The following is a 12857-nucleotide window of genomic DNA, read 5'->3' on the forward strand; positions in this document are numbered from 1 at the left end:
TCTTTCGACGTTATGCGCGATTTGAATTATGATACGCAGGTTTATTCGCAAATGTGAGTCACGGCACCGTGGCATTTTACTTGATATTAGAATGAGAAGGAGAGATGCAGAGTGCAAGCACAAGGAAATAAATGACGGGAGGGGGATGGAAGGAGAAAGAGTGTATGTATTTGCAGCGCAGAGTGAAACATAAGCGATCATACCAGCACTAATGCAACGGATTCTATCAGAACTCCGCAAGTTAAGGGTGCTTGGGTGAGAGTAGTACTAGGATGGGTGACCTCCTTCGAAGTCCTTATATTTTACCCATTTTCTTGGGAAGTTCTCGTGTTGAACCCATTTTTTTGCAGATGATTCTTTCGGCGTTACGCGCGACTTGAATTATGATACGCAGGTTTATACGCAAATGTAAGTCATGGCACCGTGGTAATTTACTTTAGATTAGAACGAGAACGGGAGGTGCAGTGCGCACGCACAAGGAAACAAATGATGGGTGGGGGAAGAAAGGAGAAGGAGTGTATGTATTTGCAGCGCCAAATTAAACAGTTGCGATCATGCCAGCACTAATGCACTGGATCCCATCAGAACTTCACAGTTAAGTGTGCTTGGACGAGAGTAGTACTCGGATGGGGGACCTCCTGGGAATTCTTCGTGTCGCTCCAATTTTTTTTAAGACAGGTCGTTCGACGTTGTGCGCGACTGGAACTATGGTTCGCTGGTTTATACGCAAATGTGAGTCAAGAAGCAGGGGCATTTTAATCGATATTAGAACGAGAATGAGAGGTGTAGTGTACACGCACAAGGAAACAAATTATGGGAGGGGGGAGGGAAGGAGAAGGAGTGTATGTATTTTCAGCGCGAAATGAAAGAGGTGCGATCATACCAGCACAAATGCACAGGATCCCATAAGTACTCCGGAGTTAAGTGTGCTTTGGCGAAAGTAGTACAAGGATGGGTTACCTCCTGGGAAGTTCTCGTGTTGCACCCATTTTTTTTTTCAGATGGGCTGTTCCACGTTATGCACGCACCTCTCGTTCTCGTTCTAATATCAAGTAAAATGCCATGGCGCAGTTACTCACATTTGTGAATAAACCTGCGGACCATAATTCAAGTCGCACGTAACGTCGAAAGAATCATCTGCAAAAAATTGGGTGCAACACGAGTACTTCACAGGAGTTCACCCATCCTACTACTACTCTCGCCCAAGCAAACATAACTGCGGAGTTCTGATGGGATCCGGTGCATTAGTGCTGGTATGATCGCACCTGTTTCATTTCGCGCTTCAAAAACACACAAACCTTCTCCTTCTATCCCCGCTCCCGTCATTTGTTTTCTTGTGCGTGCACACTGCACCTCTGCTTCTCATTCTAATATCAAGTAAAATATCCTAACATCGTGACTCACATTTGTAAATAAACCAGTGGACCATAGTTCCAATCGCGCGTAACGTCGAATGACTCATCTATAAAAAAATTGGTGCAACATGAGGATTCCCAGAAGGATACCCATCCTAGTACTACTCTCGCCCAAACATACTTAACTGTGGAGTTCTGACGGGATCCAGTGAATTAGTGATGGTATAATTGCACCTATTTCATTCCCCGCTATAAATACATACACTCCATCTCCTTCTCTCCCCCCTCTTATAATTTGTTTTCTTGTGTGTGCACACTGCACCTCTCCTTCTCCTTCTAATATACAATAAAATACTCCATCGTCGTGACTCACATTTACGTATAAACCAACGGACCATAGTTTCAGTCACGCGTAATGTCGAATGCCCTATCTGAAAAAAATAGGTGTAACACTAGGACTTCCCATGAGGCCACTACTGCTAGTACTACACTCGCCCAAACACAGTTAACTGCGGAATTCTGTTGGGATCCGGTGCATTAGTGATGGTATAATGGCACATGTTTCATTCTGCGATGTAAATACCTACACTCCTTTTTCTTCTCTCCCCCCTCCCGTAATTTGTTTCCTTGTGGGTGCACATTGCACCTCTTCTTCTCATTCTAATATCAAGTAAAATGCCCTGGCACCATGACACACATTTACGAATAAACAAGCAAAGCATAGTTCCAGTCTCGCGAAATGTTGAACGCCCCATCTGAAAAAAATAGGTGCAACACGAGAACTTCCCAAGAGGTAACCACTCCTAGTACTACACTCACCCAAGCACATTTAACTGCAGAGTTCTGATGGGATTCGGTGAATTAGTGATGGTATAATAGAACCTGTTTCATTCTGCACTACAATTACCTGTTTCATTCTGCGTGCACGCTGCACCTCTGCTTCTCGTTCTAATATCAAGTAAAATGCCCTGGAGCTGTGACTCATATTTTCGAATAAACCAGCGGACCATAGTTCCAATCGCACGTAACGTCGAACGACCCATCTGCAAAAAAATGGGTGCAACACGAGTACTTCCGAGGAGGTCACCCATCTTAGAATTACTCTCGCCCAAGTAAACTTAAATGCGGAGTTCTGATTGGATCCGGTGCATTAGTGATGGTATGATCACACTTGTTTTATTCTGCTCTGTAAATACATACACTCCTTCTCATTCCTTCTCCCCGCCTGTCATTTGTTTCCTTGTGTGTGCACACTGCACCTCTTCTTCTCATTCTAATATTCATTAAAATGCCCCCATTTCGTGACTCGCATTTGCTTATAAATCAGCGGACCATAGCTCCAGTCGCGCGTAACATCAAATGACCCATCTGAAAAAAAATGGGTGCAATACGAGTACTTCACATGAGGTCACCCATCCTAGTACTACTCTCGCCCAAGCACACTTAACAGCAGAGTTCTGAAGGGATCCGGTGCATTAGTGCTGGTATGATCGCAGCTTTTTTATTCTGTGCCGTAAATACATACACTCCTTCTCATTTTCTCCTCCCTCCCGTCATTTATTTCCTGGTGTGTGCACACTACACCACTTTTTCTCGTTCTAATATCAAGTAAAATGCCTCAGCGCCGTGACTCACATTTGCGAATAAACTAGTGGACCATAATTCAGGTCGCGCGTAACGTCGAATGACCAATCTGCAAAAAAATGGTTGAAACACGAGGACTTCCCAAGAGGTCACCCATCCTAGTACTACTCTCGCCCAAGCACACTTAACTACGGAGTTCTGATGAGATCCGGTGAATTATTGATGGTATAATGGCACCTGTTTCATTCTGCGCTGCAAATACACACACTCCTTCTCTTTCCCTTCCCCCTTCCGTCATTTTTTTCCTTGTGCGTGCACACTGCACCTCTCATTCTCGTTCTAATATCAAGTAAAATGTTCTGGTGTTGTCACTCACATTTACGAATAAACCAGTGGAACATAGTTCTAGTCGTGCGTAACGTCGAATGACCCATCTGCGAAAAAATGGGTGCAATACGGGGACTTCCCAAGAGGTCACAACTCCTAGTACTACGCTCACCCACGCACATTTAACTGCGGAGTTCTAATTGGATCCGGTGAATTAGTGATAGTATAATGGCACTTGTTTCATTCTGCGCTGCAAATACATACACTCCTTGTCCTTCCCTCCCCCCACCCGTCATTTGTTTCTTTGTGCGTGCACACTGCACCTCTGCTTCTCATTCTAGTATCAAGTAAAATGTCTCGGTGTTGTGACCCATATTTACAAATAAACCAGCGGACCATAGTTCTAGTCGCGCGTAATATCGAACGCCCCATCTGAAAAAAATAGGTGCAACACATGGACTTCAAAGGAACTCTCACCTAAGCACGCTTAACTGCAGAGTTCTGATGGATCTCGTGAACTAGTGCTGGTATGATCGCACCCCTTCTAATTTGTGCCGCAAAGACATATATCCCTTCTCCTTCCCTCTCCCTTCCCGTCATTTATTTCGCTGTGCGTGCAACGCACCTCTACTTCTAGTTCTAATATCGAGAAAAATGTCCCGGCACCTCGCCTCATGTCTATATGAGCGGAACACCCGCCGCACCTCCTTTTTTGTTGTTCTACTATGTAAGATGCTCGTAATAATAATCTTATCACGTAGTGGGTTATAATTGAATGCACGAATAGTATTAAGCAAAATGCTTCGGCGCCGTGACTCATGTTTGCAAATTAACCAGCGACTGTCGCTCTAGTACCGCATAACATTTAACGCCCCATCTAAAAAAAAGAAGGGTGCAACATGAGAACTTCCTAGGAGATCACCCATCCTAGTACTACTCTCGCCCAAGCACGATTAACTACGAAGTTCGATAGGATTCGGTGAACTAGTGCTAGTATGATCACACCCATTCTAATTTGCGCTGCAAAGACATATACCACTTCTCCTTCCCTCTCCCTTCCTGTCATTTGTTTCGCTGTGCGCGCAACTCACCTCTGTTTCTAGTTCTAATATCGAGCAAAGTGCCCCGGTGCCTCAACTCATGTCTATATGAATGAAATACCTGTCACACCTCCTTTTTTGTTGTTCTACTATGTATGATGCTCGTAATAATAATATTATCACGTGGTGGGCTATAATTGAATGCACGAATAATATTAAGCAAAATGCTCCGGCGTCGTGGCTCACGTTTGCGAAATAACCGGCCACTGTCGCTCTAGTACCGCATAACATTTAACGCCCTATCTAAAAAAAGAAGGGTGCAACATGAGAACTTCCTAGGAGATCACCCATCCTCGTACTACTCTCGCCCAAGCACGATTAACTATGAAGTTCGATGGGATCCGATGCATTACTGCTGGTATGATTGCACCCCTTCCATTCCGCACTGCAAATACATATACCACGTCTCCTTCCCTCTCCCCTCTCATCATTTATTTTGTTGTGCGCACACACCGCACCTCTATTTCTAGTTCTAATATCAAGCAAAATGCCAAAGCATTTCGACTCATGCTCAGATGAACAGACCGCCCGCCACAACTCTATTTTCATTGTTCTACTATGTAAGATAATCGTAATGACATTCTTATCTCGTGATGGACTATAAATGAATTCATAAAAAATATTAAGCAAAATGTCCCAATGCCGCGACTCACACTGACAGACTGTCGCTCTGGTCATGCGTAATATTTAACGCCCCGTCCATAAAAAGACGGGTAGAACACGAGGACTTTGCAAGAGGTCACCCATCCTAATACTGCTTTCACCGGAGCACACTTAACTGCAGAGTTCGACAGGATCTGATGTATTAGTGTTGGTATGATCGCACCCCTTCTATTTGTGCTGCAAATACATATATCCCTTCTCCATCCCTCCCCCTTTTTGTCATTTGTTTCGCTATGCATGCACACTACACCTCTGTTTCTAGTTCTAATATCAAGCGAGATGTCCGGGCACCTCGACTCACTCCTAGATAAATGGACTGCCTGTCGTACCTCGTTTTTCATTGTTCTACTATGTAAAATGCTCGTAATGACACTCTTATCATGTGGTAAACTATAAATGAATGCACGAAAAATATTAAGCAAAATATTCTGGCGCCACGACTCATGCCGGCGGACTATGGCTCCTATTGCGCATAACATTTAACACCCCATCTGTAAAAAGACGAGCACAACACGAGGATTTCCCAAAAGATTACCCATCCTAGTACTACTCTCGCTAAAGCACGCTCAACAACGGAGTTCGATGGGATCCGGTGCATTAGTGATAGTATGATCGCACCTCTTCTATTTTGCGCTACAAATACATATACCCCTTCTCCCTCCCTTCCCCCCTGTTATTTGTTTCGCTATGCACGAACACTGCACCTTTGCCTATAGTTCTAATATAGAGCAAAATGCTCCGGCACCTCGACTCATGCCCAGATGAACGGACTACCCCCTGCACCTCATTTTTCTTTATTCTACTATGTAAGATGCTCGCAATGACACTCTTATTACGTGGCGAACTATAAATGAATGCACAATTTATATTAAGAAAAATGTCTTGGCGTTGCGACTCACTCCGACGGACAATGGCTTTGATCACGCATAATGTTTAACGTCCCGTCAGCAAAAAAACAAGTAGAAGATGAGAACTTTCGTGGAGGTCACCCATCCTAGTGCTACTTCCGCCCAAACACACTTAACTACGAAATTTGATGGGATCCAGTGCATTAGTGCAGGTATGGTTGCACCCCTTCCATTCCACGGTGCAAGTACATATACCCCTTCTCCGTCCCTCACCCCTCCCGTCATTTGTTTCGTTGTGCGAATACACCACACCTTTGTTTCTAGTTCTAATATCAAGCGAAATACCCCAGCACCTCGACTCACGTCCAGATGAATGAATCACCCGCCGTACCTCGTTTTTCATTGTTATACTATGTAAGATACTCGTAATGACACTCTTATCACGTGGTGAACTATAAATGAATGCATGAAAAATATTAAGCAAAATTTTCAGGCCCCGTGACTCACACCGACAGATTGTGGCTCCGATCACACTTAATGTTTAACACCCCGTCTACAAAAAGACGGGTTCAACACGAGGACTTTTCAGGAGGTCACCCATCCTAGAACTAATCTCGCCCAAGCACGCTTGACTATAGAGTTCTGATGGGATCGTGTGCATTAGTGTTTGTATGATCGCAACTGTCTCATTCCCCACTGCAAATACATATAGCCCTTCTCCTTCCCTCCCCCCTCCCATCATTTATTTCGCTGTGCGGGCATACCACATCTCTGCTTCTAGTTTTAATATAGAGTGAAATGTCATGTTGCTTCGATTCACGCCCAAAAGAACGGAGGCCTGCTGCGCCTCTTTTTTCGTTGTTCTACTATGTAAGACTCTCGTAATGAGACTCTTATCACGTGGTGGACTAAAAATAAGTGCACATAAAATATTAAGCAAAATGTTTCAACGTCGCTACTTATGCCGGCGGACAGTGGCTCCGATCGCGTGTAACGTTTGACGCCCCATCTGCAAAAAGACGGGTGCAACAAGAGAACTTCCCAAGAGATCACCCATCCTAGTACTACTCTTGCCCAAGCATGCTTAACTACGGAGTTCGATGGGATCCGGTGTATTAATGCTAGTATGATTGCACCCCTTCCATTCCGTGCTGCAAATTCATATACCCCTTCTCCTTCCCTCCCCCCACCCGTCATTTTTTTCGCTGTGCGCGAACACCGCACCTCTGTTTATAGTTCTAATATCAAGCAAAATGCCCCGACACCTCGACTCATGCCAGAAGAAAGAACCGCCCACCGTACCTCATTTTTCTTTATTCTACTATGTAAGATGATCGTAATGACCCTCTTATCACGTGGTAGACTATAAATGAATGCACAAAAAAATAGTAAGCAAAATTTTCTGGCGACACGACTCACGCCAGCGAATTGTGGCTCTGATCACATGTATCGTTTTACGCCCGTTCGCAAAAAGACAGTGCAACATGAGGACTTCTCATGAGCTTACCGATCCTTGTACTACTTTCGCCCAAGCATGCTTAACTGCATAGTTTGATGGGATTCAGCGCATTAGTGCTGGTATGATCGCACCCCTTCCATTCCATATCGCAAATACATATACCCCTTCTCCTTTCCTCCCCTCTCTTGTCATTTTTTTTTGCTATACGCGCATACTGCATCTCTGTTTCTAGTTCTAATATCAAGTAAAATGCCCCAGTACCGTGACTAACCTTTGCGAATGAACCAGCGGTTCATAATTCCATTCGTGCGTAACGTCGAATGACCAATCTGAGAAAAAATGGGTACAACACGAGGACTTACCAGGAGGTCACCCATCCGAGTACTACTCTCGCCATTCACACTTAATTACGGAGTTCTGATGGGATCCGGTGCATTAGTGCTGGTATGATCGCACCTGTTTCATTACGCGCTGCAAATGTATACACTCCTTCTCATTTCTTCCCCCTCCCGTCATTTGTTTCCTGGTGCGTTCACACTTCACCCCTCATTCTCGTTCTAATATCAATTAAAATGCCCTTGCATCTTGACTCACAATTGCGTATAAACCAGCGGACCATAGTTCCAGTCGCGCGTAACGTCCAATGACCCATCTGAAAAAAAAAATGGGTGCAACACGAGAACTTCAGAGGAGGTAACACATCCTTCAACTACTTTCACCAAAGCACACTTAACTGCAGAGTTCTGATGGGATTCGGTCCATTTGTGCTGGTATGATCGCACCTGTTTCATTTCCTGCTGCAAATACATTCACTCCTTCTCCTTCCCCCCCTTCCCATCATTTGTTTCCTTGTGCGTTCACACTGTACCTCTCTTTCTCCTTCTAATATCGATTAAAATGCCCCTTCTTCTTGACTCACATTTGCGTATAAACCAGCGGACCATAGTTCCAGTCGCGCGTAACGTCGAACGACCCGTCAGAAAAAAAATTGGTACAACACGAGAACTTCAAGGAGGTCACCCATCCGAGTACTACTCTCGCCCTAGCAAACTTAACTGCAGAGTTCTAATGGGATCCGATGCATAACTGCTGGTATGATCACACCTGTTTAATTTCGTACTGCAAATACATACACTCCTTCTCCTTTCTTCCCCCTCCCGTCATTTGTTTCCTTGTGCATTCACACTTCACCTCTCCTTCTTGTTCTAATATCAATTAAAATGCCCCTGCGTCTTGACTCATATTTGCGTATAAACCAGCGGACCATAGTTCCAGTCGCGCGTAACTTCGAACGACCCATCTGAAAAAAAAATGGGTGCAACACGAGAACTTCAGGGGAGGTAACCCATCCTTGTACTACTTTCGCCAAAGCACACTTAACTGCAGAGTTCTGATTGGATTCGGTGCATTTGTGCTGGTATTATCGCACCTGTTTCATTTCGTGTTGCAAATACATTCACTCTTTCTCCTTCCCCCCCTCCCATCATTTGTTTCCTTGTGCGTTCACACTGCACCTCTCCTTCTCGTTCTAATATCGATTAAAATGCCCCTGCTTCTTGACTCACATTTGCGTATAAACCAGCGGACCATAGTTCCAGTCGCGCGTAATGTCGAACGACCCGTCTGGAAAAAAATTGGTACAACACGAGAACTTCAAGGAGGTCACCCATCCGAGTACTACTCTCGCCCTAGCACACTTAACTGCAGAGTTCTGATGGGATCTGGTGCATAACTGCTGGTATGATCGCACCTGTTTAATTTCGCGCTGCAAATACATACACTCCTTCTCCTTTCTTCCCCCTCCCGTCATTTGTTTCCTTGTGCGTTCACACTTCACATCTCCTTCTCGTTCTAATATCAATTAAAATGCTCCTGCATCTTGACTCACATTTGCGTATAAACCAGCAGACCATAGATCCAGTCGCGCGTAACGTTGAACGACCCATATAAAAAAAATGGGTGCAACACGAGAACTTCCCAGGAGGTAACCCATCCTTGTACTACTTTCGCTAAAGCACACTTAACTGCGGAGTTCTGCTAGGATCCGGTGCATTTGTGCTCGTATGATCGCAACTGTTTCATTTGTTTTCTTTTGCGTGCACACTGCACCTCTGCTTCTCGTTCTAATATCAAGTAAAATGTCCCAACGTCGTGACTCACATTTGCGAATAAACCAGCGGACCATAGTTCCCGTCACGCGTAACGTCGAACGATCCATCTGAAAAAAATGGGTGCAACACGAGGACTTCCCAAGAAAATGGGTGAAATATAATAACTTCACAGAAGGTCACCCATCCTAGTACTACTCTTGCCCAAGCACCCTTAACTACGGAGTTCTGATGGGATCCGGTGCATTAGTGCTGGTATGATCGCACCTGTTCTATTTCGCATTGTAAATATATACACTCCTTCTCATTTCTTCCCCCTCCCATCATTTGTTTCCTGGTGTGTTCACACTTCACCTCTCCTTCTCGTTTTAATATCAATTAAAATGTCCCTGTATCTTGACTCACATTTGCTTATAAACCAGGGCACCATAATTCCAGTCGCGCGTAACATCAAATGACCCATCTGAAAAAAATGGGTGCAACATGAGAACTTCCCAAGAGGTAACCCTTCCTTGTACTACTTTCACCAAAGCACACTTAACTGGGGAGTTCTGATGAGATCCGGTGCATTTGTCCTGGTATGATCGCACCTGTTTAATTTTGCACTGCAAATACATACACTCCTTCTCCTTTCTTCCCCCTCCCATCATTTGTTTCCTTGTGCGTGCGCACTGCACCTCTCGTTCTCGTTCTAATATCACGTAAAATGCCACGACGCCGTGACTCACATTTGCGAATAAACCTGCGGACAATAATTCAAGTCGCGCGTAACGTCGAAAGAATCATCTGCAAAAAAATGGGTGCAACACGAGTACTTCTTAGGAGGTCACCCATCCGAGTACTACTCTCGCCCAAGCACACTTAACTGTAGAGTTCTGATGGGATCCGGTGCATTACTGCTAGTATGATCGCACTTGTTTAATTTTGCGCTGCAAATACGTACACTCCTTTTCCTTTCTTCCCCCTCCCGTCATTTGTTTCCTTGTGTGTCGCACTGCACCTCTCGTTCTCGTTCTAATATCAAGTAAAATGCTACGGCGTCGTGACTCACATTTGTGAATAAACCTGCGGACCATAATTCAAGTCGCGCGTAACATTGAAAGAATCATCTGCAAAAAAATAGGTGCAACACGAGTACTTCCCAAGAGGTCACCCATCCTACTACTACTCTCGCCCAAACAAACATAACTGCAGAGTTCTGATGGGATCCGGTGCATTAGTGCTGGTATGATCGCACCTATTTCATTTTGCGCTTAAAAAACACACAAACCTTCTCCTTTCATCCCCGCTCCCGTCATTTGTTTTCTTGTGCGTGCATATTGCACCTCTGCTTCTCGTTCTAATATCAAGTAAAATGTCCCAACGTCGTGACTCACATTTACGAATAAATTAGTGGACCATAGTTTCTGTCGCGCATAACGTCGAACGATCCATTTGAAAAAAATGGGTGCAACACGAGGACTTCCCAAGAAAATGGGTGAAATATAAGAACTTCGCAGGAGGTCACCCATCCTAGTACTACTCTCGCCCTAGCATCCTTAACTTCAGAATTCTGATAGAATCCGTTGCATTAGTGCTGGTATGATCGCTCACATTTCATTCTGCGCTGCAAATACATACACTCTTTCTCCTTCCATCCCCCCTCCCGTCATTTGTTTCCTTGTGCGTGCACTCTGCATTTCTCCTTCTCGATCTAATATCAAGTAAAATGCCCCGGCACCGTGACTCACCTTTGCGAATGAACCAACAGTTCATAATTCTATTCGCGCGTAATGTCGAAGGACCCATCTGTAAAACAATGGGTGAAACGCGAGGACTTCTTAGGAGGTCACCCATCCTGGAACTACTCTCACCCAAGTAAACTTAAATGCGGAGTTCTGATTGGATCCGGTGAATTAATGAGGTTATGATCGCAAATGTTTCATTATGCACTGCAAATACATACACTCCTTCTCCTTCCATCCCCCCTCCCGTCATTTGTTTTCTTGTGCATGCATACTGCAACTCTCCTTCTCGTTATAATATCAAGTAAAATAACCCTGCGCCGTGACTCACATTTGCAAATAAACCAACGGACTATAGTTCCACTAGCGCGTAACGTCGAACGACCCATCTGTAAAAAATAGTTGCAATACGAGGACTTTCCAAGAGGTCACTCATCCTTGTACTACTCTTGCCCAAGCACACTTAAATGCAGAGTTCTGATGGGATTCAGTGTATTAGTGCTGGTATGATCGCACCTGTTTCATTCTGCGCTGTAAATAAATACACTCTTTCTTCTTCCCTCTCCCCTCCCATCATTTGTTTCCTTGTGCGAGCACACTGCACATCTACTTCTCGTTCTAATATTAAGTAAAATGCATCGGTGCCATGACTCTCATTTGCGAATAAACCAGCGAACCATCGCTTCAGTCACGCGTAACATCGAACGACCCATCTGTAAAAAAATACATACACTGCTTCTCCTTCCCTCCCCCCTCCCGTCATTTGTTTTCTTATGCATGCACACTGCATCTCTACTTCTCGTTCTAATATCAAGTAAAATGCCTCGGCACCGTCACTCACATTTGCGAATAAACCAGCGAAACATAGTTCGAGTCGCGCTTAACATCGAGCGACCCATCTGCAAAAAAATGGATGCAACATGAGTACTTCCGAGGAGGTCACTTATCCTAGTACTACTCTCGCCCAAGCAGATTTAAATGCGGAGTTCTAATGGGATCTAGTGAATTAGTGCTGTTATGATCGCACATATTTTATTTTGCGCTGCAAATACATACACTCCTTCTCATTTCCTCCCACCTCCCATTATTTGTTTCCTTGTGCGTGTACACTGCACCTCTCCATCTCGTTCTAATATTAAGTAAAATGCATCCGCGACGTGACTCACATTTGCGAATAAAACAGTGGATCAAAGTTCCAGTCATGCATAACATCGAACGACCCATCTGCAAAAAAATGGGTGCAACACGAGTATTTCCTAGGAGGTCGCCCATCCTAATACTACTCTCGCCCAAGTACACTTAACTGCGGAGTTCTGATGGGATCCGTTGAATTAGTGCTGGTATGATTGCACCTGTTTCATTCTGCGCTGCAAATACATACACTCTTTTTCCTTCCCTCCCCCCACCTTTCACTTGTTTCCTTGTGCGTGCACACTGAACCTCAGCTTCTTTTTATAATATCAAGTATATACACCGGCGCCTTGACTCACATTTACGAATAAACCAGCGAACCATAGTTCCATTCGCGCATAACGTCAAACAACGCATCTGTAAAAAAATAGGTGCAACACGAGTACTTCCCAGGAGGTCACCCATCCTAATACTACTCTCGCCCAAGCACGCTTAACTGCGGAGGTCTGATGGGATCCGGTGAATTAGTGATGGTTTAATGGCACCTATTTCATTCGG

At 44.6% G+C, this 12857-nt stretch overlaps 19 pseudogenes; 2 read left to right on the forward strand and 17 right to left on the reverse strand.

Annotated features, from left to right (window-relative positions):
- Window positions 1-544: 544 nt before the first annotated feature.
- LOC148255738 (5S ribosomal RNA) lies at window positions 545-663 on the forward strand (annotated as a pseudogene).
- A 206-nt stretch (window positions 664-869) lies between these two features.
- On the forward strand, window positions 870-988 carry LOC148255739 (5S ribosomal RNA; annotated as a pseudogene).
- Window positions 989-1148: 160 nt separating this feature from the next.
- On the reverse strand, window positions 1149-1267 carry LOC148255740 (5S ribosomal RNA; annotated as a pseudogene).
- A 206-nt stretch (window positions 1268-1473) lies between these two features.
- LOC148255741 (5S ribosomal RNA) lies at window positions 1474-1591 on the reverse strand (annotated as a pseudogene).
- A 1143-nt stretch (window positions 1592-2734) lies between these two features.
- On the reverse strand, window positions 2735-2853 carry LOC148255742 (5S ribosomal RNA; annotated as a pseudogene).
- A 206-nt stretch (window positions 2854-3059) lies between these two features.
- On the reverse strand, window positions 3060-3178 carry LOC148255743 (5S ribosomal RNA; annotated as a pseudogene).
- A 977-nt stretch (window positions 3179-4155) lies between these two features.
- On the reverse strand, window positions 4156-4273 carry LOC148255744 (5S ribosomal RNA; annotated as a pseudogene).
- A 2624-nt stretch (window positions 4274-6897) lies between these two features.
- LOC148255745 (5S ribosomal RNA) lies at window positions 6898-7015 on the reverse strand (annotated as a pseudogene).
- Window positions 7016-7676: 661 nt separating this feature from the next.
- Window positions 7677-7794, reverse strand: LOC148255746 (5S ribosomal RNA; annotated as a pseudogene).
- A 530-nt stretch (window positions 7795-8324) lies between these two features.
- Window positions 8325-8442, reverse strand: LOC148255747 (5S ribosomal RNA; annotated as a pseudogene).
- A 206-nt stretch (window positions 8443-8648) lies between these two features.
- LOC148255748 (5S ribosomal RNA) lies at window positions 8649-8767 on the reverse strand (annotated as a pseudogene).
- Window positions 8768-8970: 203 nt separating this feature from the next.
- On the reverse strand, window positions 8971-9088 carry LOC148255749 (5S ribosomal RNA; annotated as a pseudogene).
- Window positions 9089-9292: 204 nt separating this feature from the next.
- LOC148255750 (5S ribosomal RNA) lies at window positions 9293-9411 on the reverse strand (annotated as a pseudogene).
- A 183-nt stretch (window positions 9412-9594) lies between these two features.
- Window positions 9595-9713, reverse strand: LOC148255751 (5S ribosomal RNA; annotated as a pseudogene).
- Window positions 9714-9917: 204 nt separating this feature from the next.
- Window positions 9918-10036, reverse strand: LOC148255752 (5S ribosomal RNA; annotated as a pseudogene).
- A 205-nt stretch (window positions 10037-10241) lies between these two features.
- LOC148255753 (5S ribosomal RNA) lies at window positions 10242-10360 on the reverse strand (annotated as a pseudogene).
- A 204-nt stretch (window positions 10361-10564) lies between these two features.
- On the reverse strand, window positions 10565-10683 carry LOC148255754 (5S ribosomal RNA; annotated as a pseudogene).
- Window positions 10684-12403: 1720 nt separating this feature from the next.
- LOC148255755 (5S ribosomal RNA) lies at window positions 12404-12522 on the reverse strand (annotated as a pseudogene).
- A 205-nt stretch (window positions 12523-12727) lies between these two features.
- On the reverse strand, window positions 12728-12846 carry LOC148255756 (5S ribosomal RNA; annotated as a pseudogene).
- Between the last annotated feature and the right edge of the window lie 11 nt (window positions 12847-12857).

This window comes from Carica papaya, chromosome 5 (genome assembly GCF_054855325.1).
Source record: "Carica papaya isolate Zhongbai chromosome 5, ASM5485532v1, whole genome shotgun sequence".
In the NCBI taxonomy this organism is placed as follows: domain Eukaryota; kingdom Viridiplantae; phylum Streptophyta; class Magnoliopsida; order Brassicales; family Caricaceae; genus Carica; species Carica papaya.